The sequence below is a fragment of the Nymphaea colorata genome, chromosome 6 (genome assembly GCF_008831285.2).
Source record: "Nymphaea colorata isolate Beijing-Zhang1983 chromosome 6, ASM883128v2, whole genome shotgun sequence".
Classification (NCBI taxonomy): domain Eukaryota; kingdom Viridiplantae; phylum Streptophyta; class Magnoliopsida; order Nymphaeales; family Nymphaeaceae; genus Nymphaea; species Nymphaea colorata.
In genome coordinates, this window is record NC_045143.1 from 146,336 (window position 1) to 174,322 (window position 27,987).

Consider the following 27,987-nt stretch of genomic DNA (forward strand, 5'->3'; position numbering starts at 1 on the left):
TACCTAAAGCTTTTAAGCGAAGTAAATTGAACTCTTGTTTGCCTGAACAATAAATACGCATGACATGTCTCAACCATTTGTGAGTGCCTTGTACTGATGTGATTAAGTCTTTTCCTTTTAAGTGTATTTTTGAAAGGCTAAGTAAGTGAGATTTAAAAATTCAAATATGTAGTACAATTCATTTTTTCTTTTTCAATTTGAAACAAATTGATGGAAATGCCTCTAATGACTACATATATGAAGAACTACAATCAATCAATTCACATGCGTAGGAAAGCTCGGGTTTCCATGTGAAGATCATGATCAAGTTCATCTCAAATGATCATTCGTGAAAAAGCTTGGGAGAAAGATTCGCACCAACACGACCTGCCGTCTATGTCGGCACCAAAATCTCCAGTCAAAGCATGAACACCTACTAGGGCGGTATTGGGCCCGCCCTGTTCGATTTAGAGTTAGAATTTCCAGTTAGAGTAGATATCAACGAGGAGCACTAAATTCTAGAACAAGTATAAAGGGCAATATATGTCATATCGTACTAAAAATTTGTCAAGAATTTTATTTTACAGAGGGTAGGCCTCCACGTTTTATTAAGACAGATGACATCAGCACGAAGTATAAAAAAAATCAAGAACAGACGGCGGAATTGTATACCCGGCTTCATCAATGATGGTGGCAGTTTGGAAGAGGACCTACACCTACCCATTAGAAATTAACGATGTGCGTGAAGAGTACCCGTTGATTGCGTGTACCAGTAAAGCTTAATGGCAAGTTGAGTGAATGGGTTCGGTGTCGGTGAGCTGACGACTACTTTAGTGCCCAGCACCAAGTAGCAGACTAGTCCGCTAACATCTATCAAAGCCATTACATCACTCTGCAACTACTTACAACAATACATGGCGCCTCCTCTCTACAATGCTAATGAGTTAACCAGCAATGGAATCTACTCAGGCAGCCGACGATTGTGGTGTCGGCCTCAAAGGTTACCACTTGCTTCCACCTCCTGGGAAGACAAGTTGGTTTTTCCTCGCTTTCTACTTTACAAAAAGGAATTACATAACAAAGTAGAAAGGAGGGTGAGTAAGAGGTTTTAGGGTCTTGTTTTCCAAATTGGAGCTTGGTTGTTTATAATTTACAGAAATTACTAAATATATTAATTTCCTGAGGTTTGTATCCGATTGATATTATTTGTTCTCAAAATCATTAAAGTCTGCAACTGATCATATGTGAAAATGGCACTATGTATATAAGGCACTTACGTGAGAATATTTGCTCAAAAAGTCCGAACTTCCTTTCATATGTAGAGAGAGGAGGAGAACACAAAATACTTGTCTTACACGGAAGTGCTAAGGAAAGGGGAGGGACGAAGAACACTCCTCTCAATCCAAATTCTAAAGAAAGCAGCGAAACTAGAGGTGGAGGATCACCAGTATACATGTACAACGATGACAATTTTCACCGGTATAGATTCATTGGCATATCTATACCGGTGGAAGGCTCACCGCTATAGCTGCTTCTCCCGGCGGTAACTATCACCGGAAGAGGACACCTATAGCGGCGCATATCTTCATCGCTAGACCTGTATACAGGCGACGAAAATCACCGCCGGAGGAATGTATACCGGTGAATTTATCACCGCTATAGATGCAATACCGGCCATCAACATCACCGGAGAACGTTGACCGCAAGTAATTTGTTCCGACCCACGCAATACGAATTCCTCATTTCGTCAATCCAAACCCAACGCGATAAATCGGCCAGCGACGGATCGACTTGCTTAATTCTCTTTTTTAGTTTTACCATAACCTTATTAACATGATTTTCAACCTGCAACTTAGCACGTAGTTGCAGGATCATTTTTCGGGGAATTTTTTTTGAAAAATAAATTCGACCATCTCAAAGCTTCCAAACAGTGGAGCCTAAAAGCTAAAAATGCATCACTGAAAAAACTCTGAATTAATGCTACAAATATGATGGAACCCAAGCTGGTTGGTGGATATTGCAGGTGGTGACAGAATTGACAGGAAGAAGTGCAGACTATTGCTTCGAGTGTGTGTCCCTTGCCTCTCTCGCTTGCTGGCCTGTATAAAGACAAGCAAGCTGAAATCAACACTATCTCTCCTTTTGCTAATTTATCAACATGTAAGCATCAGTTTCCGAAGAACAGAGGAGCGTCCTACTTACCATGCACAACCAAGGTAAACAGACATGTTAGGCACGCCAATAAAAAAAAAATTCCTGCATCAATGTAATCCAGAATCAGATCAAACTTTAGAACATCTCAATGAAAGAAATTCTAGTCATATATACATATCTATATATCTATCTATCTATCTATATATATATATATATTAAGGAATAACAGATATTAAATGTAATCCCTAGATAGTGCCTGGCCTGCATAGGTTGACCCATCTTTTGTTATTTTATTGATATTGGATCTAGTTACATCAACCAGACATTGGGAACTCAAGAGATGCATAGCAAAACCAAGAGGTGCTTGGGTGGTTGTTTGGCAATAATAACGGTATGACACCCTGTGCCTCAAGATAATCTTTGACAAGAATCTTATGTGCAGAAAATATACATTATACATGCTTCCTTCAATAGCTTCATATTAAGTTTCCCCATTTTGTTTTGATCCCAATGTCTGTACGGTTCTTGAACAACTTTCTAAAACCCTATGGAGCAAGGAGAGTTAGGTGCAGCAAAACTATTATTTGGTTCTTCTTTTTGTAACATAAAGTGTTGAAGCAAATGGATCTAACAACCCCAAGGCATTACTTCGTCAAAAGAAATAATCTGAAAGCATTGAAGCAGAAAATTTGGAAGGATGATCAGAGATTGAACATGAAGCACACCGATTACTAAGAAGGTGTTAAATTGGTTTAAACACACACTCTGAATATAATTAGTCGGTTCTAGCTCCAACAATCAGATTTTTTTTTGTTTGAAATCAACATATTTTATCCATTTCATTATAAGCAGATATATAAAACAGGTATTTGAATTTTGAACCATAAACAAACCAAGATTCTGCAGGCAAAAATTGACAGTTCATACCAACTATTGACTGGAAATGTACAAATCTAGACAACAGGCACAGTGAGCACCAATATGGATAACTTGGACATGCAAATTAGTTACATGAATCCCAAAGTGTCATACCAACAAATCGATAAATTTTTTATATGCCCATATGCAAAAAATATTATTCAATCATTGACAAGGGACAGACATTTGAAAAATTTCCTTTTTGGGCCTACATTTTGCCTGCAACCTGAAAAACCAACATTTTGTAATTTTTAATAAGTGTCACACCTACTCATTCCCTTGCTAGTCATTATTGAATTTGATACAGGCAGCTGCGGTAATCACAGTGTCAAGCTGCCGAAAGTAATAAAATAAGGACACATTTTCCCTCTCCTAATGGTTAAATGGTACTCAACTTAGCTGCCAGACAGCTATATGAATGGAAAATCCCCATAAGTTGCCGACACAATATAGAGCAATTGTAAGCATGGAAAACCGACGGCCAAAAGACAACTGTAACAACTACCCCTGCTCTCAGTAACAGTTTCCATACACATAAAACCGTCATTGGAGTATCTTTTTGGCATTTTTGTAAAACAAAATACAGTCACTACTCTTTTAAAGGCATTGATTTCAAAGGTTTCATGTGTACAAGGTTGTTGGAGAGGAGTAAAGAACTTGGGCCTTGTCATTGTCCCAGATCATAATCATTAGGTCCAAAAATAAAGAACTTGGAAGGAAATTTTAGATAATGTGGACCAGTTTGGGCCTTTAGGATCTAAAATGTAAGAAAATATTGCATTTAAATATATGCCCCTCTTCGCATTTATGAGCAGGTTGAAAATTGTGCATAGTGTCACTTTTAGCAAAGCAAGCTTAAACATCGGAAAATATTGGCCTAAAGGTCAGGTTTATTTCAAGAGCAAAAGGCAAGTAGTATATCAAATGGATCACAACTTCCTTTAGCAAAATTCCTGAGAATTTCAACTTGAGCTTTGTAAGTGCAGGTATTTGTGTGCAGAAGAGATGTTCAGCTCCGATACAGTTGAGAAGTCCCTACCTCTTGGTGATAATATAAGGCACCAAGGCCTAAAAAACTCACAGGTCTGACCATAGCTTGGTCAGACTCAATTTGACCAAGCTGAGCTTGCACAAACATAAAAATTAGAAAAATACAATTACAAAAAGAATAAAAATGCTTACATATATTACTAATATAGTCAAATGTATATATATGTAAGACTATGGTTATATACGCACTTGTGCATATAGCTTGATGGATCATACACATACACATATAAATTGCATATACACAAGTGTTTGCGATAATACACAAAGAACCTTCTAATAGCTAATGCCCCCACATACCTTTTAGATGTTTTTTTCACCATAAACCTATTACCATTATCTCCTAACTTTTTTGAAACCACAAAAAAAAAAGCCCTAAACAAAACCTTTAGTGTGCAACTCAACCAACCACAAGGTTGAGCGACAAGCATCCAACAGTAGGCTGGAATGACCAACAATACCTGAAGCACTTCCAACTATAACAACAGCCGTCTAACATTACTTAGAAGGCTAAAAAGTTACAACATAAGATCAACACATTAATTGATCACTAAAGGTAATCACATACGAGAATATATGCATGCCCTTGTGTATCTCTCTTCCGTAAATGCCCATAGGAATAGCAATGCAACCTAAATGAACCCTAACTCTACCAAATTCCAATATAAATCTATTCTTTTCTGAAATATCACCGCCAAAAATTTAAATTAGATGAGTACTGAAATACGATTTCTGCATCCTAATCATACATGCGAAAGGCCTAAGACAAGTCAAAGGATTGACCGCTATCACTTTTTTGATGCATGGTAGAATCGAAGGTTAAGTCCTGCACTATGGTGTTGGAAGCATCTTAACTGTGGCATCATCAGAAAACCTTGAAAATTAAAACCCTTCAAGCAACCCCTCTCGGATGCATGACATTTTCTAAGTTTCAAACCTTTGAGGCTTCGATGCGCATCTCAGGGAATGACTGTTGCAGGTGACTCGCTGTCTGCCGACAACCAGTGGTAGATGGCGGCTGCCTGCAAATAACGAACAGAACCCAAGACCACAAATTTGAAGGCCCACCGAAAGTAATCAAGAAGCCGTGCTCAAGGGAAAGAGAGAGACATAGAGAAAGAGATACCGGACTTGGGGAAATTTGGGATCACACGGATCAACGTGGAGATCCTCTTGATGCGATCGTCGCCGCCCTCGATTCTCCATTGTGGACTAATAACATAAGTTGAGGCATTTAAAAAAAAACAACAGTGTACGTACATATGCACTGACATTTCATCAACCAATTTGAGGGCTACCGCATTGAAGGGAAGAAACGAATGAAGAGACAAGAAGAGATAACATACGGCAAGAGGTGCGTCAGCGATGGTCGACGCAGAGCCTCAAAGAGAGAGAGAGAGAGAGAGACCAGGTTAGCATGCCTATTTCAAACGACGTCATATGAGAATGCTGTAAATCAGAGCTAAGGCCGACTCAGAAAGAGAAGTATTCATACATGTGAAGCAGAGGGGAGAGGGGAGGTGGGACGGAGACGGGTTGCATTGCAGGAGACGAAGAAGAATAGGAGAGACACAGGAGAAGAGTTGAGACGTTTCTTGGATAGGCATGGCAGAGGCGGTGAGAGTGGGCGACGGTTTTGTCGAGTTGGGGAAAGCAAATTCGCCGTTGCGACTTTTTGGCTTCCAGAATTTAACTTTCTTTATTCTCGTTATAAAACAGAAGCCATATGTTTATAGGATTATTGTGTTTTTCTTACATAGAGGATCAGTAAATTGGTGGATCTGTTGCTTAATATCCAAATAGTTAATTTGCATCAATAAGTGGCTCACATGCACATGCTCTGCAAAACTTTTAATAATAGCAGCAAACGGGCAATTAAATAACTGAGACAGAACCCCAAAAATGTAAAGATGCAAACAGAGGAAATGAGCGGTGACCTCAAAGCAAGAGAAATACATTTATACAGTGGCAGTGGCGGAACAATAAATTTTGGACTATGCCCCTCCAAAAATAAAATATCGCTCTAAAAAATATACGCATAGAGAGGGATATTTTATTTTTGGAGGGACATAGGTGAACATAGAAAATATACGCGTGCAGAACAGTTTAATCCAGCACTTCTTGTTCCACCACTGTTTAGGACCCTTTCCTTTGCAAAACCCACTTCCACATCCAAATGAGCTGGTCATGAGCTGAGAGTAGATTTAGAGCTCAAATATCAAGGAACCCTTCTCCTTATAATACTTCTGCATCCAAATGAGCCGATCAGATGATAGTAGATTCTGAGCTTTGAACTTTTCTCCTTGCAAAACCCACTTACATGACTTGTAAGATTTTTTGTCTGCTCTCAAAAACCTATCGTGGTCTTACAGAAGCATTTGTTCCTGTATCCATCTCCTTGGAACCGGATGTCCGAAAGCTTTGGCTCTTGTTGGTCTCAGATCTCAAAGCATTTCTAATATTCACAACCTCACCAAGCAACTGCTATGCTGCCTTGACATACTTGGAATACTTAGGGGGCAAGGCTGGGGGCAGCTTCCTCCAACTTAATTCCCATTCTTAGCATCATGGAATCGCTTTGTGATCATGATGCTTCACACCAGAAGGACATGGAAGAATACCTCGTCAATTGGGATTTAAATCCATTGAGGCATATTATCTCTCCCTGATGACGACTATTATGTACTTGTTACTTACCTTTGCTAATTAATCATCTTATTCACCACATCGGTGTGCGCATGCATGGTTGAATGTGCGATGAGTGCTTCAGAATTCACACATTCGAACCTCTGTACAAAGCAAGAAGAAAAAGGATTGGATTCACCAACTTCCTAGTAAGCAGTGTGCCCAAGGACAGGGGCCGGTCTGTGGTTCCTTTTTCAAATATGGGCTAACATTCATCTCTTGGATGTAAGTGAAATTTGGATGTAAATTAAATTAAAGCTACCAGATTATGCCAAGAGACTATCGCAGAATCGAACTCTCAACCTCCATCAGCTGGTTTTAAGTCGACTCAGTTTTTTAATTGGTGTCTAAGTATCAGTGTGCAAACATACCTTGTGCCTTCCATCCAACCAGGGAAATGGTCATAATAAGTGCTGCTTTCAATTACTGTATGTTGGGTGTATGATCAAGACTAGTATATCCCCTCTTTTTTCTCCAATCAACATCTATCCCAAGGTGAGTGTTAGGCCAGCAAACTTTGCTCTGTGACAAATGTACATGAAGATTAATTAACAAACTACCTTAAAGGCCTAGTTGCTTCTGTATGTATATACAACAGCAGTTACTGCTGTAACTTTTGTACCTTTGAAGCATACCTCTCGGCCTTCATCGATCCGAAGTTACTCCAATCTCTTGGTAATGAGTTGCAACTCAATCCTATGTATAGACTCTATCTTCTAGCAAGTGTTTAACCCATTGGAAATGCCGATATCAAACCAGTTTTGGTTGCTGGCAACATATGCTTTCAACCACAACAAACATTATGCATTAAACCACAACAAACATAAAAAGAAAAGACATTATTTCATGTTCAGTACATCAACAACACATTCCTGAGGATGCCTTCAACCAACTCAACAACCTCCTTTGGTTGTATAAAGTATTTTGCTTTTTGTAGAAAAGTTGTCGTTGAATGGTGAATGGCATTAGAGGCTCTTGGTTCGCCAATCACACCAGGCATGGGCAAGCAACCAAATTCAGGAAAACCCATAATGTTAGGATCAAGTTCACGAATTCATGCAATAGTGCCCAACCTCTGCATAAAATGCTTGCCATATCAAGTGTTAGGAAAGTCTTGGAAAAAAAAGTATCACTGTTCACCTTCCAGTTCATGATCAGTTACCGCTATAGCTGATTCTCCCGGCGGTTATTATCACCGGAAGAGATCACCTATAGCGGCGCATATCTTCATCGCTAGACCTGTATACAGGCGACGAAAATCACCGCCGGAGGAATGTATACCGGTGAATTTATCACCGCTATAGATGCAATACCGGCCATCAACATCACCGGAGAACGTTGACCGCAAGTAATTTGTTCCGACCCACGCAATACGAATTCCTCATTTCGTCAATCCAAACCCAACGCGATAAATCGGCCAGCGACGGATCGACTTGCTTAATTCTCTTTTTTAGTTTTACCATAACCTTATTAACATGATTTTCAACCTGCAACTTAGCACGTAGTTGCAGGATCATTTTTCGGGGAATTTTTTTTGAAAAATAAATTCGACCATCTCAAAGCTTCCAAACAGTGGAGCCTAAAAGCTAAAAATGCATCACTGAAAAAACTCTGAATTAATGCTACAAATATGATGGAACCCAAGCTGGTTGGTGGATATTGCAGGTGGTGACAGAATTGACAGGAAGAAGTGCAGACTATTGCTTCGAGTGTGTGTCCCTTGCCTCTCTCGCTTGCTGGCCTGTATAAAGACAAGCAAGCTGAAATCAACACTATCTCTCCTTTTGCTAATTTATCAACATGTAAGCATCAGTTTCCGAAGAACAGAGGAGCGTCCTACTTACCATGCACAACCAAGGTAAACAGACATGTTAGGCACGCCAATAAAAAAAAAATTCCTGCATCAATGTAATCCAGAATCAGATCAAACTTTAGAACATCTCAATGAAAGAAATTCTAGTCATATATACATATCTATATATCTATCTATCTATCTATATATATATATATATTAAGGAATAACAGATATTAAATGTAATCCCTAGATAGTGCCTGGCCTGCATAGGGTGACCCATCTTTTGCCACTTCACTCTCTCCCCCTCCCCTGTCTACAAAATATTTCTTTTTGCTTTTTGCTTGCCAAATGGACACACTGCAGTAACTATTCTATCACTAGAAAATGAGAGAGTGATCTAGTTGGGAAAACAATCATTTATGACATTAAAAATTGTTCTTTGATGGTTTCTGTGAAGATAAATGAAACACCGTTAGATGGTAAAGATTAAGGGACATGTTATTTTATTGATATTGGATCTGGTTACATCAACCAGACATTGGGAACTCAAGAGATGCATAGCAAAACCAAGAGGTGCTTGGGTGGTTGTTTGGCAATAATAACGGTATGACACACTGTGCCTCAAGATAATCTTTGACAAGAATCTTATGTGCAGAAAATATACATTATACATGCTTCCTTCAATAGCTTCATATTAAGTTTCCCCATTTTGTTTTGATCCCAATGTCTGTACGGTTCTTGAACAACTTTCTAAAACCCTATGGAGCAAGGAGAGTTAGGTGCAGCAAAACTATTATTTGGTTCTTCTTTTTGTAACATAAAGTGTTGAAGCAAATGGATCTAACAACCCCAAGGCATTACTTCGTCAAAAGAAATAATCTGAAAGCATTGAAGCAGAAAATTTGGAAGGATGATCAGAGATTGAACATGAAGCACACCGATTACTAAGAAGGTGTTAAATTGGTTTAAACACACACTCTGAATATAATTAGTCGGTTCTAGCTCCAACAATCAGATTTTTTTTTGTTTGAAATCAACATATTTTATCCATTTCATTATAAGCAGATATATAAAACAGGTATTTGAATTTTGAACCATAAACAAACCAAGATTCTGCAGGCAAAAATTGACAGTTCATACCAACTATTGACTGGAAATGTACAAATCTAGACAACAGGCACAGTGAGCACCAATATGGATAACTTGGACATGCAAATTAGTTACATGAATCCCAAAGTGTCATACCTCGATAAATTTTTTATATGCCCATATGCAAAAAATATTATTCAATCATTGACAAGGGACAGACATTTGAAAAATTTCCTTTTTGGGCCTACATTTTGCCTGCAACCTGAAAAACCCACATTTTGTAATTTTTAATAAGTGTCACACCTACTCATTCCCTTGCTAGTCATTATTGAATTTGATACAGGCAGCTGCTGTAATCACAGTGTCAAGCTGCCGAAAGTAATAAAATAAGGACACATTTTCCCTCTCCTAATGGTTAAATGGTACTCAACTTAGGTACCAGACAGCTATATGAATGGAAAATCCCCATAAGTCGCCGACACAATATAGAGCAATTGTAAGCATGGAAAACCGACGGCCAAAAGACAATTGTAATAACTACCCCTGCTCTCAGTAACAGTTTCCATACACATAAAACCGTCATTGGAGTATCTTTTTGGCATTTTTGTAAAACAAAATACAGTCACTACTCTTTTAAAGGTATTGATTTCAAAGGTTTCATGTGTACAAGGTTGTTGGAGAGGAGTAAAGAACTTGGGCCTTGTCATTGTCCCAGATCATAATCATTAGGTCCAAAAATAAAGAACTTGGAAGGAAATTTTAGAAAAATGTGGACCAGTTTGGGCCTTTAGGATCTAAAATGTAAGAAAATATTGCATTTAAATATATGCCCCTCTTTGCATTTATGAGCAGGTTGAAAATTGTTCATAGTGTCACTTTTAGCAAAGCAAGCTTAAACATCGGAAAATATTGGCCTAAAGGTCAGGTTTAGTGAAACAACGGGGCAATAAAAAAATTTTTGGATGAGGGGATGAGACTATGGGGATGGACAGATTTTAGAACTCCGCCTGAAACATGAAACTTTTCAAGAGCAAAAGGCAAGTAGTATATCAAATGGATCACAACTTCCTTTAGCAAAATTCCTGAGAATTTCAACTTGAGCTTTGTAAGTGCAGGTATTTGTGTGCAGAAGAGATGTTCAGCTCCGATATAGTTGAGAAGTCCCTACCTCTTGGTGATAATATAAGGCACCAAGGACTAAAAAACTCACAGGTCTGACCATAGCTTGGTCAGACTCAATTTGACCAAGCTGAGCTTGCACAAACATAAAAATTAGAAAAATACAATTACAAAAAGAATAAAAATGCTTACATATATTACTAATATAGTCAAATGTATATATATGTAAGACTACGGTTATATACGCACTTGTGCATATAGCTTGATGGATCATACACATACACATATAAATTGCATATACACAAGTGTTTGCGATAATACACAAAGAACCTTCTAATAGCTAATGCCCCCACATACCTTTTGTCCATTTTCTGCATTTAGATGTTTTTTTCACCATAAACCTATTACCATTATCTCCTAACTTTTTTGAAACCACAAAAAAAAAGCCCTAAACAGAACCTTTAGTGTGCAACTCAACCAACCACAAGGTTGAGCTGTGGTTGAGCGACAAGAATCCAACAGTAGGCTGGAATGACCAATAATACACAAGGTTGATAGACTACATTAGATCATATAACAACATATATCTAAATCAATTCCAGGCTCACATTTCAAAGTCCAACTAAGGCTCCTATAAAATATTTTGAAGTGTCACATAAATAGTCCCCTATCAAATTCCAATACAAATCTATTCTTTCTGAAATTTCACCGACTCTCCAGGCAAAAACTTAAATTAGATGAGTACTGAAATACGATTTCTGCATCCTAATCATACATACGAAAGGTCTAAGACAAGTCAAAGGATTGATCACTATCACTTTTTTGATGCATGGTAGAATCGAAGGTCAAGTCCTGCACTATGGTGTTGGAACCATCTTAACTGTGGCATCATCAGAAAACCTTGCAAGTTAAAACCCTTCAAGCAACCCCTACCAACTCCTCTCGAATGCATGACAATAAACTACCCCTGTTCTAAGCCTCTAACCTTTGAGGATTTGATGCGCATCTCAGGGAATGATTGTTGGAGGTGATTTGCTGGCTGCCGACAACCACTGGTAGATGGCGGCACCCTGCAAATAAAGAACAGAACCCAAGACCAGAAATTTGAAGCCCCACCGCAAGTAATCAAGAAGCCGAGCTCAAGAGAAAGAGAGAGAGATACCGGGCTTGGGGAAAAAATTTGGGATCACACGGATCGCCGTCGAGATCCTCTTGATGCGATCGTCGCCGCCCTCGATCGCCATTGTGAACTAAGAACATAAGTTGAAGCATTAAAAAAAAACAGAGTGTACATACACACTGACATTTCATCAACCAATTTGAGGGCTACCGCGTTGAAGGGAACAAACGAATGAAGAGACAAAAAGAGATAACATACGGCAAGAGGTGCGTCAGCGATGGACGACGCAGAGCCTTAAACAGAGAGAGAGACATAGAGACCAGGTTAGCATACCCGTTTCAAACGACGTCATATGAGAACACCCATCATTGATTAGGGCTGCACCACCTTGATCGCGCAGGTTAGGGCTGTCAATCTGAGATACTTAAGAAGCGAAAGAAAAGGGCGTTTTGTGTTGGCCATGGCCGACTAAGAACCTAGTGTGAGCGAGAAGTATAAGGTTTCGTTCATACATGTGAAGAAGAGGGATGTGGGACGGAGACGGGTTGCATTGCAGGAGAAGAAGAAGAATAGGGGAGACATAGGAGAAGATTTGAGACGTTTCTTGGAGAGGCGTGGCAGAGGCGGTGGGAGTAGGCAACGGTTTTGTCGAGTTGGGGAAAGCAAATTCTAAATAACATGGCCGTTTGCGATAACTTTTTGGCTCTTAGCGTTTAACGAGAAAAGTTATAAAACGGAAGCATAAGATCCCATATGTCTATAGGATTATTGTGTTTTTGGCACATAGAGGAAATAACCAATCACTGACTTGAATCTCATCCACAAATTAGCCAATGCCAAATACTTTTGACGCACGTTTAATTCAAACTTACCTTCCTAACTGTCATTTTTTTTGCAATTACAGAGTTTTAATCAGAATTTTGCTTTAATTTCATAAATAGGCCTCACTTTTCTTAATTTTTTTAAAAATGTTTACACTTTGGACATGTTACTAAGAATGGGCATTTGGCTGGGGATGGTCGGACTTTCGGTCCCCCAACCTGCCATGAAAATGGCTGCGCACCGGGCCAGCTCGAGTTGAACCGGACCAGGCTGAGTTGGCTCAATTAATTTTTTCTACTTTTTTTCATGTATTTCAACTTGAGCTTTGGAAGTGCAGGTATTTGTGTGCAGAAGGGATGCACAGCTTAGAGATAGTTGATGCCCCCTCACTGGTGGTGATATAAGGCATTAAGGCCTAAAAAACTCACAGATCTGAATTGAATAGTGAAACTATAATGAATGACACTTAAAAGTTGTTTAAAACAGCATAACTACAAGAGAAAAGAATCACCTGCCCTAAAAGAAAAACAAAAAGATACAACATTTTGAAGGAGGAAGCAGTATGAGACCCGAGCATAGCTTGGTCAGACTCGATTTTGACCAAGCTGAGCTCGCACAAACATAAAAATTAGAAAATGCCTACATAACTTATAAGACTACAGTTATATACGCATTTGTGCATATAGCTTTACAGATCATACACATACACATATAAATTGCATACACACAAGTATTTGCGATAGCCTTCTAATAGCTAGTGCCCCACATAATCGAAGGATAGGATGGAAAGGCAACCAATTCAAGCAAGTGTTTGCAGCAACCACATGATGAACATTTTTCTTTTCAGAATGGCAACTAACTCAGGCAATATAATTCCCTACCTTCAAAAAAAAAAAAAAAAAAAAAAACTATCGGGAATGTTCACATTTTGTGGGCCATGATGCCAAAAGTTATGGTCATGATGCTTCACACCAGGACATGGAAGAAATACTGATGGGTCACTCGCCCTTGTGATATTTGTCCATCCTTCCGCTGCCAATTGGGCCATAAATCCATTGAGGCATATTAAACTATATGAATTTGGATAGTGTCTCTTCATGATGATGACTATTATATACTAGTTATAACATACCTTTGCTAATTAATCATTTTACTCATCGGTGTGAGCATGCATGGTTGAATGTGCGATGAGTGCTTCAGAATTCACACATTCAAACCTCTGTACAAAGCAAGAAGAAAAAGGGTTGGATTCACCAACTTCCTAGTAAGCAGTGTGTCCAAGGACAGGGGCAGGTCTGCGGTTCCTTTTTCAAACAAGGGCTAACATTCATCTCTTGGATTTAAGTGAAATTTGGATGTAAATTAAATTAAGCTACCAGATTATGCCAAGAGACTATCGCAGGATCGAACTCTCAACCTCCGTCAGCTGGTGTTAAGTCGACTGAGTTATTTAATTGGTGTCTGATTATCAGTGTGCAGACAATACCTTGTGCCTTCCATTCAACCAAGGAAATGGTCATAATAAGTGCTGCTCTCAATTACTGTATCTTGGGGGTATGATCAAGACTAGTATACCCCTTTTTTTCTCCAATCAACATCTCTCCCATGGTAAGTGTTAGGTTTGCTTTGTAGACAAATGTAGATGAAGATTAATTCATAAACTACCATAAAGGCCTAGTTGCTGTTGTATGTACATACAACAGAACTGTTGTGACTTTTGTACCTTTGACGGCCAAGTTGCTTCATGACATACCTCTCTGCCTTCATCAATCCGAAGTTACTCCAATCTCTTGGCCATGAGCTGCAACTCAACTCAGTTCTATGTCTAGTAAAGTTATCCATTAAAAAGATAAAATGTTTGGATGCTTTCAGAATTGGACGCTTGATCTAATAAGAAAAAGTTAAATAACGAGCATCAATAAGAAAATAAAAACTTTTGTTTCAAAAGGAATTAGATTTCGTTTTAAAATCGACATATTTAACGTAAAAGAATCACTTTGATGTTCAATATACCCAACTTAGCTAATCTTAATTTCTGAATTAAAAGTTTATTAATCACGGTTTTACTCCTTCCTTCACTAGATCTTCAAACCCTTTTCCCCGCCAAAAAGTATGTGCCTTTCTTCCATACTTTTGGAAGGGAAGAGAAAGGAGAGGCTGTACCGTGAAAATGGAAAAGAGAGAAAAGGACTCTCTCCCTTCAAGTGCTTTGTGTTGGAAAGGTCATGAACAATAATGGCGCCGGAGCCACTGGTGTTGGCATTTCCAGCACCAGACTTTAAATTTTCTTTAATTTTTATAATTGTGGTTTCCAATGCTTGGTCATTTATATACATTTATACCTTCAAAGGTGTCACGACCTTTTACCCGATACTGCATTTATTCCGCTTACCAAAGACATATCTTTGGCACTTACTTGTCCATGTCAATTATATGAATACAACCCAAAGTAGCAAAAGGCTCCCAAATCATTCCCTGCACGTCATATTATATAAGAAGCCAAGAGTTAGGCTGAAACTCACAACAGCGCGACATCTATTTAGATCCTTGAAATTGGAAATAAAAGACCACTTCAGGAAAAAATGGGTCATTTATTTGAGCTATAATTTACAACTTAATTTACATATGACAAGGACACTAACATATTAAATATGAGCATCTTTTACTTCAGTTAACATCCAAGCTTTGCTTTATGTGCTTGTTTATGCACTTTAAATAATTTTCACATTGTATTGATTATACGGCAATTTTTCTGTTCTTTTATGCACTTTAACTAATCTTCACATTGTGTTGATTATATGGTAAGGGCACCTGATAAATACAATAATGATTAAATGTGAAGATGATAAGGCGAGATGCATAAAATTGTCAATAATAATCCCAAACAAAATCTATGTTCATTCATCGCTATTTGTCAAGAATGTGCTCCCACATGCAACATCCGCTACTTTACCATGACAACCTATCAGTCATTTATTTTAATTGCACATAACTGACATTTTAAACTTGATGGTGGGGACGTTGCCTCCTCAAGATTCTTATGTGGTTCCCAGGTCTCACGAAACTACTTTCCCTATTGTTGTATGGGGTTCATCGTATCTTTTTTACCCTAGTTCAATGTAAAATTGAAATATTTTTGTTTTCAATAGCCTTTTTACATCTCCTCTCAATTACCAATTTGAACATCGACCACTGATTTCAACCAACATTTTGTCTTATCTTTCATTGTAAAGGAAACAAACCATATGTCAAGGACATCATATCCTAAATTCATGACATGCACCTTATATCATATTTCGAGATGAAATTCATCAAGACGACGACAAGGTCGTCATGACCCTTTTCATAAAAAGATTGTAGTACTTTTCATCAGTCAAAATAGAGCAGCTGCCCCATCTGATCTCGAATGGCGGCATGATGTTCATATTGTGAAAAAATACACCTCAAGTAATCTAACATTTAGTTAACTATTTTCATCATGCCCTCGCACTTTTATAGTATTGCATGCTTTTCGTAGTCAATACTTTTGTCTCACATGTAACCTCTTAAAACTGACCATTATGTTGATGCATCCAGTTGGTCATGCATTGGTTGTGTCTTTAGTCAGTCATGTATTTCAATTTCATTTGATTGACATTTTAAACTTGATGGTGAAGACGTTGCTTCATCAAGATCATTTAGCAATTCCCAGGCCTCACGGGAATGCTTGTTCTCTGGTTGTATGAGCTTCATCGTAACTTTTGTGCCATAATGGGACGATCACACATCATTTACGTCTCATCTCCTGAGTGCACCTTAAGTTATAAATGTCGCTCCATTATACCAAGACGATGAGGCAAGATGCACAAGCTTGTAAACAATAATCCCAAACAAAGTCTATGTTGGTTCATCTCTATTCGTCAAGAATATGCTCCCACATGCAACATCCGATAGTTTACCACGACAACCACTAAGCATTTATTCTAATTGCACATAACAGACATTTTAAACTTGATGGTAGGGACGTTGCCTCATCAATATCTATATGCAGTTCTCTTGTCTCACGGGACTGCTTCCCCTCTTGTTGTACGGGGTTCATCGTATCTTTTCTACCATAGTTTTTCCATAGTCAATACTTTTGACTCACACATAACCTCCTAAAAGTGACCATTATACCGATGTATCTAGCATGCAGCGGCTATGTTTGCAATCAGCCATTTATTTCAAGTGCATGTGATTGACATCTTTAATTTGATGGTAGAGACGTTTCCTCGTCAATATCCATATGCAGTTCCCATGTCTCATGGGACTCTTTCCCCTCTTGTCGTACGGGGTTCATCGTATCTTTACTAACCTAGTTTTTTCATAGTCAATACTTTTGTCTCACTCATAACCTCCTAAAACTCACCATTATGCTGATGTATCTAGTTGGCCAAGCATTGGCTTTGTCTTCAGTCGGCCACTTATTTCAAGTGCATTTGATTGACTTGAACTTGATGGTAGGGATGTTGCCTCATCAAGATCCATCATTTTGAACTTGATGATAGCGACGTTGCCTCATCAAGATCCATCATTTTGAACTTGATGGTAGGGACGCTTTCTCATTAAGATCCATACACAGTTCCCATGTCTCACAGGACTGTTTCCCCTCTTGTTGTACGGGATTCATCGTATCTTTCTTACCTTAATTTTTTCATATTCAATACTTTTGTCTCACACATAACTCCTAAAACTGACCATTATGCCGATGCATCTAGTTTTATGTGTCTCAGCCATTTAATTCAAGTACACTTGATTGACATTTTTAACTTGATGGTGGAGACATTGCCTCAACAACATCGTTTAGCAGTTCCCAGGTCTCACGGGACAGCTTCTCTTCTGGTTGTATGGGTTTCATCGTATCATTTGTGTCTGTAATGAGACAATCACACATATTAACAACTCATCCTTTGAGTACTCCTTAAGTTATAAGTGCTGCTCTCTCTTGCCGAGACGATGAGGCGAGATGCACAAGATTGTCAATAATAATCTCAAACAAAGTCTATGTTTGTTCAAGTCTATTCGTCAAAAATGTGCTCGCAGATGCAACATCCGCTAATTTACCACAAGAACCAAACAACCATTTATTTCAATTGCACATAATTGACATTTTGAACTTGATGATAGGGACGTTGCCTCATCAAGGTCCATTTGCAATTCCCATGTCTCACGGGACTGCTTCTCCTTTTGTTGTACGGGGTTCATCGCATCTTTCCTACCCTAGTTTTTTCGAAGTCAATACTTTTGTCTCACACATAACCTCCTAAAACTTACCATTTTGTCGATGCATCTTGTTGGCCACGCATCGGATATGTCTTTAATCGCCATTTATTTCAAGTGTCTGTGATTGACATTTTGAACTTGATGGTAGGGACGTTGTCTCATCAAGATCCATATGATGTTCCCAAGCCTCACGGGATTGCATCCCCTCTTGTTGGACAGGGGTTCACCGTATCTTTGCTACCCTAATTTTCGGTCAATACTTTTGTGTCACACATAACCACCTAAAACTGACCGTTATGTTGATGCATGTAGTTGGCAATGCATCGGCAATGTATTTAATCGGCCATTGATTTCAAGCGCATCTGATAGACGTTTTGAACTTGATGGCAGGGACGTAGCCTCATCAAGATCCATATGCAGTTCCGATGGCTCACGGTACTGCTTTCCCTTTTGTTGTACAGGGTTCATTGCATCTTTCCAACCTTAGTTTTTTCATAGTCAACACTTTTGTCTCACACAGAAACCCTTAAAACTGACCATTATGCCGATGCATCTAGTTGGCCATGCATCGGCTATATCTTCAGTCTGAAATTTATTTCAACTGCATGTGATTGACATTTTTAACTTGATGGTAGGAGCATTGCCTTATCAATATCCATATGCAGTTCCCATGTCTCACGGGACTGCTTCTCCTCTTGTTGTATGGGATTCATCGTTTCTTACCAACCCCAATTTTTTCATAGTCAATACTTTTGTCTCACACACAACCTCTTAAAACTGACCATTATACTGATGCGTCAAGCTGGCCATGCATCGGCTGTCTTCAATCAGCCATTTATTTGAAGTGCATTTGAATGACATTTTGAACTTGATGGTAGGAACGTTGCCTCATCAGGATCCATATGCAGTCCTCCAGTCTTATGGGACTGCTTTCCCTGTCGTTGTACGGGGTTCATCGTATCTTTCCTACCTAGTTATTTCATAGTCAATACTTTTGTAACACACACAACCTCCCAAAACTGACCATTATATCGATACATCGAGTTGGACATGCATCGGCCATGTCTTCAGTCAGCCATTTATTCCAAATGCATTTGATTGACATTTTGAACTTGATGGTAGGGACGTTGCATCATCAAGATCCATATGCAGTTCCCAAGTCTCACGGGACTGCATCCCCTTTTATTGTACGGGGTTCATCGTATCTTTCCTACCCCAGCTTTTTCATAGTCAATACTTTTGTCTAACACATAACATTCTAAAACTGGCCATTATGCCGGTGCATCTAGTTGGCCATGCATCGGCCGTGTCTTTAGTCAGCCATTTACTTCAAGTGCATTTGATTGACATTTTGAAGTTGATAGTAGAGGCGATGCCTCATCAAGATCAATATGTAGTTCCCATGTCTCGCGGGACTGTTTCCTCTTTTGTTGTACAAGGTTCATCGCATCACTCCTACCCAAATTTTTACATAGTCAATACTTTTGTCTCACACATAACCTCCTAAAACTGACCATTATGTCGATCCATCTAGTTGGCCACGCATCAGCTATGTCTTCACTTTGTCATTTATTTCAAATGCCTGTGATTGAAATTTTTAACTTGATGGTAGGGACGTTGCCTTATCAATATCCATATGCAGTTCCCATGTACCACGAGACTGCTTCCCCTCTTATTGTACAGGATTCATCGTATCTTTCCTACCCTAGTTTTTTCATAGTCAATACTTTTGTATCACACATAACATCCTAAAACTGACAATTATGCCGATGCATCTAGTTGGCCATGCATCGGCCATCTCTTCAGTCAGTCATTTATTTCAAGTGCATTTGATTGACATTTTGAACTTGATAGTAGGGATGTTGTCTCATCAAGATCCATATGCAGTTCCCATGCCTCACAGGACTGCTTCCCCTTTTGTTGTATGGGGTACATCGCATCTATCCTACCCTAGTTTATTTATAGTCAATACTTTTGTCTCGTACATAACGTTCTGAAACTTACCATTATGCCGATGCATCTAGTTGGCCATGCATCGGCTATGTCTTCAATTCGTCATTTATTTCAAATGCATGTGATTGACATTTTTAATTTGATGGTAGGGATGTTGTCTCATCAAGATCCATTTGCAGTTCCGATGTCTCACGGGACCGCTTCCCCTTTTGTTGTACAGGGTTCATCACATTTTTCCTACCCAAATTTTTCATAGTCATACTTGTCTCACACATAAGCTCCTAACACTAACCATCAAGCTGATGCATCTCGTTGGCCATGCATCGGCTATGTCTTCAGTTCACCATTTATTTCAAGAGCATGTGATTGACATTTTTAACTTGATGGTAAGGACGTTGTCTCATCAATATCCATATGCAGTTCCCATGTCTCACGAGACTGTTTCCCCCCTTGTTGTACAAGGTTCATCGTATCTTTCCTACCCAAGTTTTTTCATAGTCAATGCTTTTGTCTCACACATAACCTCCTAAAATTGACCATTATGCCGATGCATTTAGTTGGTCATGCATCGGCTATGTCGTCAGTGAGCCATTTATTTCAAGTGCACTTGATTGACATTTTTAACTTGATGGTGGAGACATTTCCTAAACAACATCGTTTAGTAGTTCTCAGGTCTCATGGGACTGCTTCTCCTCTGGTTGTACGGGTTTCATCGTATCATGTGCCTCATTAAGATCCATATGCAGTTCCCATGCCTCACGGGACTGCTTCCCCTTTTGTTGTATGGGGTTCATCGCATCTTTCCTACCCTAGTTTTTTCATAGTCAATACTTTTGTCTCATACATAACCTCCTAAAACGCTAAAACTGACCATTATGCCTACGCATCTGGTTGGCCATGCATCGGCTATGTCTTCAAACCGTCATCTATTTCAAATGCATGTGATTGACATTTTTAACTTGATGGTAGGGACGTTGCCTCATCAATATCAATATGCAGTTCCCAAGTCTCACGGGACTGCTTCCCCTCTTGTTATACGGGGTTCATCGTATCCTTCCTACGCTAGCTTTTTCATAGTCAATACTTTTGTCTCACACATAACCTCCAAAAATTGACCATTATGCCGATGCATTTAGTTGGACATGCATCGGCTATGTCGTCAGTAAGTCATTTATTTCAAGTGCACTTGATTGACATTTTTAACTTGTTGGTGGAGACATTTCCTCACAACATCGTTTAGCAATTCCCAAGTCTCACAGGACTGCTTCTCCTCTGGTTGTACGGGTTTCATCGTATCAATTGTGCCCATAATGAGACGATCACACATCATTAACAACAAATCCCTTGAGTACTCCTTAAGTTATAAGTGCCGCTCTCTCTTGCCAAGACGATGAGGCAAGATGCACAACATTGTAAATAATAATCCCAAACAAAGTCCATGTTCGTTCATGTCTATTCGTCAAAAATGTGCTCGTAGACGCAACGTCCACTATACCACGAGAAACAAACAGCCATTTATTTCAATTGCACATAAGTGACATTTTGAAGTTGATGGCAGGGATGTTGTCTCATCAAGATCTATTTGCAGTTCCCATGTCTCACGGGACTGCTTCCCTTTTGTTGTACAGGGTTCATCACATATTTCCTACCCAACTTTTTTCATGGTCAATACCTTTGTCTCACACATAAGCTCCTAACACTAACCATTATGTCGATGCATCTAGTTGGCCATGCATGTGATTGACATCCTAAAACTGACCATTATGCCGATGCATCTAGTTGGCCATGCATCGGCCATGTCTTTAGTCAGCCATTTATTTCAAGTGCATTTGATTGACATTTTAAACTTGATAGTAGGGACGTTGCCTCATCAAGATCCATATGTAGTTCCCATGCCTCACAGGACTGCTTCTCCTGTACGGGGTACATCGCATCTATTCTACCCTACTTTATTCATAGTCAATACTTTTGTCTCATACATAGCCTCCTGAAACATACCATTATGCCGATGCATCTAGTTGGCCATGCATCGGCTATGTCTTCAATTCGTCATTTATTTCAAATGCAAGTGATTGACATTTTTAACTTGATGGTAGGGACGTTGTCTCATCAAGATCCATTTGCAGTTCCGATGTCTCACGGGACCGCTTCCCCTTTTGTTGTACAGGGTTCATCACATTTTTTTCCTACCCAAACTTTTTCATAGTCAATACCTTTGTCTCACACATAAGCTCCTAACACTAACAATCAAGCCGATCCATCTAGTTGGCCATGCATCGGCTATGTCTTCAGTTCACCATTTATTTCAAGAGCATGTGATTGACATTTTTAACTTGATGGTAAGGACGCTGCCTCATCAATATCCATACGCAGTTCTCATGTCTCACGGGACTGCTTCCCCTCTTGTTGTACGGGGTTCATCGTATCTTTCCTACCCAAGTTTGTTCATAGTGAATACTTTTGTCTCACACATAACCTCTTAAAATTGACCATTATGCCGATGCATTTAGTTGGCCATGCATCGGCTATGTCGTTAGTGAGCCATTTATTTCAAGTGCACTTGATTGACATTTTTAACTTGATGGTGGAGATATTGCCTCAACAACATCGTTCAGCAGTTCCCAGGTCTCACGGGACTGCTTTCCTCTGGTTGTACGGGTTTCATCGTATCATTTGCGCCCGTAATGAGACGATCACACATCAATAACAACTCGTCCCTTGAGTACTCCTTAAGTTATAAGTGCCGCTCTTGCTTGCCAAGACGATGAGGCGAGATGCACAAGATTGTCAATAATAATCCCAAACAAAGTCTATGTTCGTTCTGTCTATTCGTCAAAAATGTGCTCGCAGATGCAACATCCGCTACTTTACCAAGAGAACCAAACAGCCATTTATTTCAATTGCACATAACTGACATTTTGAACTTGATGGTGAGTGCGTTGTCTCATCAAGATCCATTTGCAGTTCCCATGTCTCACGGGATTGCTTCCCCTTTTGTTGTACAAGGTACATCACATTGTTCCAACCCAAGTTTTTTCATAGTCAATACCTTTGTCTCACACATAAGCTCCTAACACTAACCATTACGCCGATGTATTTAGTTGGCCATGCATCGGCTATGTTTTCAGTTCACCATTTATTCCAAGTGCATGTGATTGACATTTTTAACTTGATGGTAGCGACGTTGCCTCATCAATATCCATATGCAGTTCTCATGTCTCACAGGACTGCTTCCCCTCTTGTTGTACAAGGTTCATCGTATCTTTCCTACCCAAGTTTGTTCATAGTGAATACTTTTGTCTCACACATAACCTCTTAAAATTGACCATTATGCCGATGCATTTAGTTGGCCATGCATCGGCTATGTCGTTAGTGAGCCATTTATTTCAAGTGCACTTGATTGACATTTTTAACTTGATGGTGGAGATATTGCCTCAACAACATCGTTCAGCAGTTCCCAGGTCTCACGGGACTGCTTTTCCTCTGGTTGTACGGGTTTCATCGTATCATTTGCGCCCGTAATGAGACGATCACACATCAATAACAACTCGTCCCTTGAGTACTCCTTAAGTTATAAGTGCCGCTCTTGCTTGCCATGACGATGAGGCGAGATGCACAAGATTGTCAATAATAATCCCAAACAAAGTCTATGTTCGTTCTGTCTATTCGTCAAAAATGTGCTCGCAGATGCAACATCCGCTACTTTACCAAGAGAACCAAACAGCCATTTATTTCAATTGCACATAACTGACATTTTGAACTTGATGGTGAGTGCGTTGTCTCATCAAGATCCATTTGCAGTTCCCATGTCTCACGGGATTGCTTCCCCTTTTGTTGTACAAGGTACATCACATTGTTCCAACCCAAGTTTTTTCATAGTCAATACCTTTGTCTCACACATAAGCTCCTAACACTAACCATTACGCCGATGTATTTAGTTGGCCATGCATCGGCTATGTTTTCAGTTCACCATTTATTCCAAGTGCATGTGATTGACATTTTTAACTTGATGGTAGCGACGTTGCCTCATCAATATCCATATGCAGTTCTCATGTCTCACAGGACTGCTTCCCCTCTTGTTGTACAAGGTTCATCGTATCTTTCCTACCCAAGTTTGTTCATAGTGAATACTTTTGTCTCACACATAACCTCCTAAAATTGACCATTATGCTGATGCATTTAGTTGGCCTTACATTGATTGAGTCATTAGTCAGCCATTTATTTGCATCTAATTGACATTTTTTACTTTATGGTAGAGACGTTGCTTCATCAACATCCTTGAGTAGTTCACAGGTCTCATGGGACTGCTTCTCCTCTTGTTGTATGGGGTTCATGGTATCTTTTGTGTTCCTAATGAGGCAATCACACACTATTCACATCTCATACCTTAGGTGCACCTTAATTTATAAGTGTCGTTGTCTTTTGCCGAGACAATGAAGCAAGATGCATAAGATTGTCAATAATTATCCCAAACAAAGTCTATGTTTATTCATCATTGTTCGTAAATATATTACTAAGGTTTGCATTATATATGTGTACGCATTATTATGCACATCATGTAATATATTGGTCTTATAATGAACCGAAATTATTATTTTATACACATAAACATATGGTTTATCCAAGAAACAAAGTTGTCAAAGCCAGGCTGAATGACTGAGTCGGCCCAACAAGTCATGGACTCACAAATCACTGGGTTTTAAAACCTTGTGTTTGACATCATATTCCTTTTGACTCCTCTAGCCCATTACTGCTTTATCATGCATTTAATTTACATCTACCACGTGCAAACCACCTCTAACAACATCTCCACATCTAGGATTGACTTGGGAGCCTTCCCTCTTTCCTCCATGCTAATACGTCTAACCTACATCCTTAATATCGAGAGAAACTAGGTGTGAAAATTAACTATTCTCATCATGTTTTTACACTTTCCCAGCCTTGCGCAGTTTCCATTGTCATTTCTGTAGTCTCACGTGTAAGCTCTTGAAAATGGCTTTTGTACCGATGCTTGTAGTTGGCCATGTGAGAAACTCGGGCATTGGAACCCTCCAACCTACTATTGTTGGTAATGAAGAGGTGCAACATTTTCTAGATTTCACCACAAAAGGTTAGAATGATTATGCTATCTGGGGTTGTAGGTTTTGAATTAGGAATCATACCCCGTCTACCAAACCCTTTTCTAACGTTGTACTGGTTTTTCACAATACTCTTAAAACTGCAATGCATAAGACACTGAGTTTCCACATGAGTATGTCTCATTCACTGTTCGAATGAGTGTCAATATTTGCTCCAACTAATCTCCAATTTTATCCATCCTTTTGCACCAATAACGCAATGATGATACCTCACATATTCCTCATTGATTGCTCCCAAAGACATCCACGGCGCTCTCTCCTGCATAGATGATGAGGCAGGATGCGTAAAATTGTTATTAAGTCTCAAACAAAGTTGATGCTTCTTCATTGCTTTTCATCATGAATGTACCCCAGATGTTGCATCTACCATTTGTCTATGCTTATGAGTTAACTTATCATAATAATATTCCACCACCTGCTATTTTGGATTTTGATTGTGGGGACACTGCCACATAAGATCCTTGAGTGGTTCCCACATCTCAAGGGATTACTCGCCAGTCCCCCTCTTCTTGTACATATTGGTTGTAGTTTTTCCATATTGGTTCATTTTACCTATGGCAAAATCTTGTTTCAAAAACTCTTTATGCATCTCCAGATAGTAATTAAAACATTACCCAAGGATTTCTTACTCGTGTTCTGCCTTATCTTTCAATGAAAAGGAAAAATCTAAAATCCAGAACAAGAACATAAATATGAATGCAGATGCTAGAGGGATATTCATAAAGGCAACAAATGTTGCAGCTGAGTAATATATCTGAAAACTAAAAAACCCATTTATGAAGAGCTGTTATAATTTGCCTATACAACGGAAGCTATGGATGTAAAAATATTGTCATATGGATGGCAATAAGAAGCAGTACAGAATTTTACAACAATCAACAGTATTTTCAAGCATGGAATAGAGATGACCGCTAGATCAGCAACAAACAAGCCACAACTACACAAAACATTTGCAAATAAAAGGAGGCAGTCTAAGATGATCATCAATCAGATGAATGGCAACATGGTTCTCCAAACAAAGCACAGCAGAATAGACACAGGATAAATGTGAAGGACCTTCAGCAGCCTACTATAGAATATTACTTCACCTTGGAAAAGAAAACCTCCTGTAGCACATGTACCTTTTCAAACCTCTCAAGAATGATAGATATATCCCCGTTTTCCAGTGCACTAAGGCCCCATGACTACATACCACTGCTTACCGACGAGTGGCTCTATGACCTATTATATACAAGTGCTCCATTTAATTTGACTAGACTGTTTTGCAAAAAACCAATTATCTTATGATATATAGAGAGAGAAAATTCCTGACCTCCCCACCACACTGTCATCTTGGTAGTCTTGATGTAGATGATTCCTTCTTCACAGCAAGACCAGCCTCTTCGAGATCTGCCCACAATTTGTTGAAAGCTTCAAACAATCAAGTCCACTGAAATAACAAAGTAGGAGTCTCAGGCATCCGTAAGATCAATTCCATCCTTGTTAATGACATTTAGTATTGGGATGCCCAATTTTCTTGCAAGACCATAATCATTATGATCATGTACAGGGTTTATCTTCAGCAGTCCAGTTCCAAATTATTTGTCAACATATGGCCTCAGAGGATTTCAGCAAATTAATTTTTCATGTATATTAAACAATTTAAAGACAAACTATCTTGCAAAAGTAGGATGTAGATGCACAGGTAACAAACAGCTATAGGATATGCAATAAGAGCAATAAAGGCATCTATCTACTTCAGAAGCGTCCAATCCTTCAAAATACTAAAAGAACAAAAACTAATTTGAAGGGGTACCATCGAATCCCTTGACTGCCGCTTGGATGACATCCTTCGTGTGATGCTCATAAACGCTCAAGTTCGTGCAAGTCTCGTCGAACACGTAATCTGCACAGTCAGACCAAGAGCCCCGTTCAGCGTTTTTGCACTGTAAGAGGGAACCGCAGAGAAGAGAAGAACCTGCAGGACGGGAGGGCAAAAGGAGTTTACCCAAAGCGAAGGAGACGGACCGATCGATCGATCACTAAATAGTGAAATCGCGAATCGATGGATCGACGAGCGAGGGACGAGGCCGATCGAACTCTTCTCCACTTCGCTACTCTGTCTCTCGACCTTTTAGATGCCCCCCCTCCCCTTCCCTTCCAAGTAATGATCATAAAGATCGACCTGCATTGGTCTTGTGGGTTAAAATTTTTCTCAAGCCCTAATGAGAGCGCAGAAACGCTGAAAGAGCGAGGGAGGAGGAAGGAAACTCACCAGCGGAAGGATGATGGATAGGAGCTGCTGCTCGTAATTTGGAAGGATGAACTGCGGCAACCCACCGATGCAATCTGCATCCTCCTCCATCGTCGCACCATCGAGGATCCAGCCTCCTCCATCGTCGCGCCATCGAAGATCCAAACTCCTCCCATCGAGAGAGAAGGAGAGGGTGCTTTCTTTCCGGGAACTCGGCGGGAAAAAGAAAGCCCTCGTAACAGAATGGCCGTTGAGAAGTGTTTCTTGAACTTCTTGATTTATTGTGACCCCTTTTCATTCTTACTTTGAAAAAATTATAAATAGGCGCCCACAGCCGCTCAAATTTTCAAACACCACAATGATACCCCCAACTTTTGCACGAAGTCTCGCTTACTCACAAAAACAATTAATTTTTTTCTAAACATTTAACATAAAAATGAGAAGGTGATAAAAAAATTTTCAAAATTTAAGTTTTAGTTCGGGTGCTGTATGATATTTCATGCTCATCAAACGTGCCCCTTAAGTTATTGTTAGTAATCCTTGTTGGTTGAATCAGTGTGTATCAGCCGATTCCCTCCATTTTTTATTTTTAAATCAGTGTAAAATATTTTAAACTATTTTTTAATTTAAATAAGATATTAGCCCCTCTTGTATTTTATAATTTAAATAAGAAATTATATTTGATTTTGTGTAT

General features: G+C 39.2%; 2 long non-coding RNA genes across 10 annotated transcripts; both read right to left on the bottom strand.

Annotated features, from left to right (window-relative positions):
• Positions 1–1,753: 1,753 nt before the first annotated feature.
• On the bottom strand, positions 1,754–27,872 carry LOC116256378 (uncharacterized). Of its 9 annotated transcripts, none has more exons than XR_007573537.1 (7): positions 27,315–27,872; positions 27,048–27,224; positions 26,856–26,945; positions 26,373–26,489; positions 26,182–26,281; positions 2,182–2,235; positions 1,754–2,078 (listed from the first exon to the last, which is right to left on the bottom strand). It is a non-coding gene; the product is annotated as an uncharacterized LOC116256378 (long non-coding RNA). The 9 variants fall into 9 exon arrangements; XR_007573538.1 differs by lacking the exon at positions 2,182–2,235 and adding an exon at positions 8,628–8,681; XR_007573540.1 differs by having other exon boundaries at positions 26,149–26,281.
• LOC126410130 (uncharacterized) lies at positions 6,195–7,884 on the bottom strand. The gene is made up of 3 exons (XR_007573546.1): positions 7,406–7,884; positions 7,155–7,305; positions 6,195–6,887 (listed from the first exon to the last, which is right to left on the bottom strand). It is a non-coding gene; the product is annotated as an uncharacterized LOC126410130 (long non-coding RNA).
• Positions 27,873–27,987: the final 115 nt, after the last annotated feature.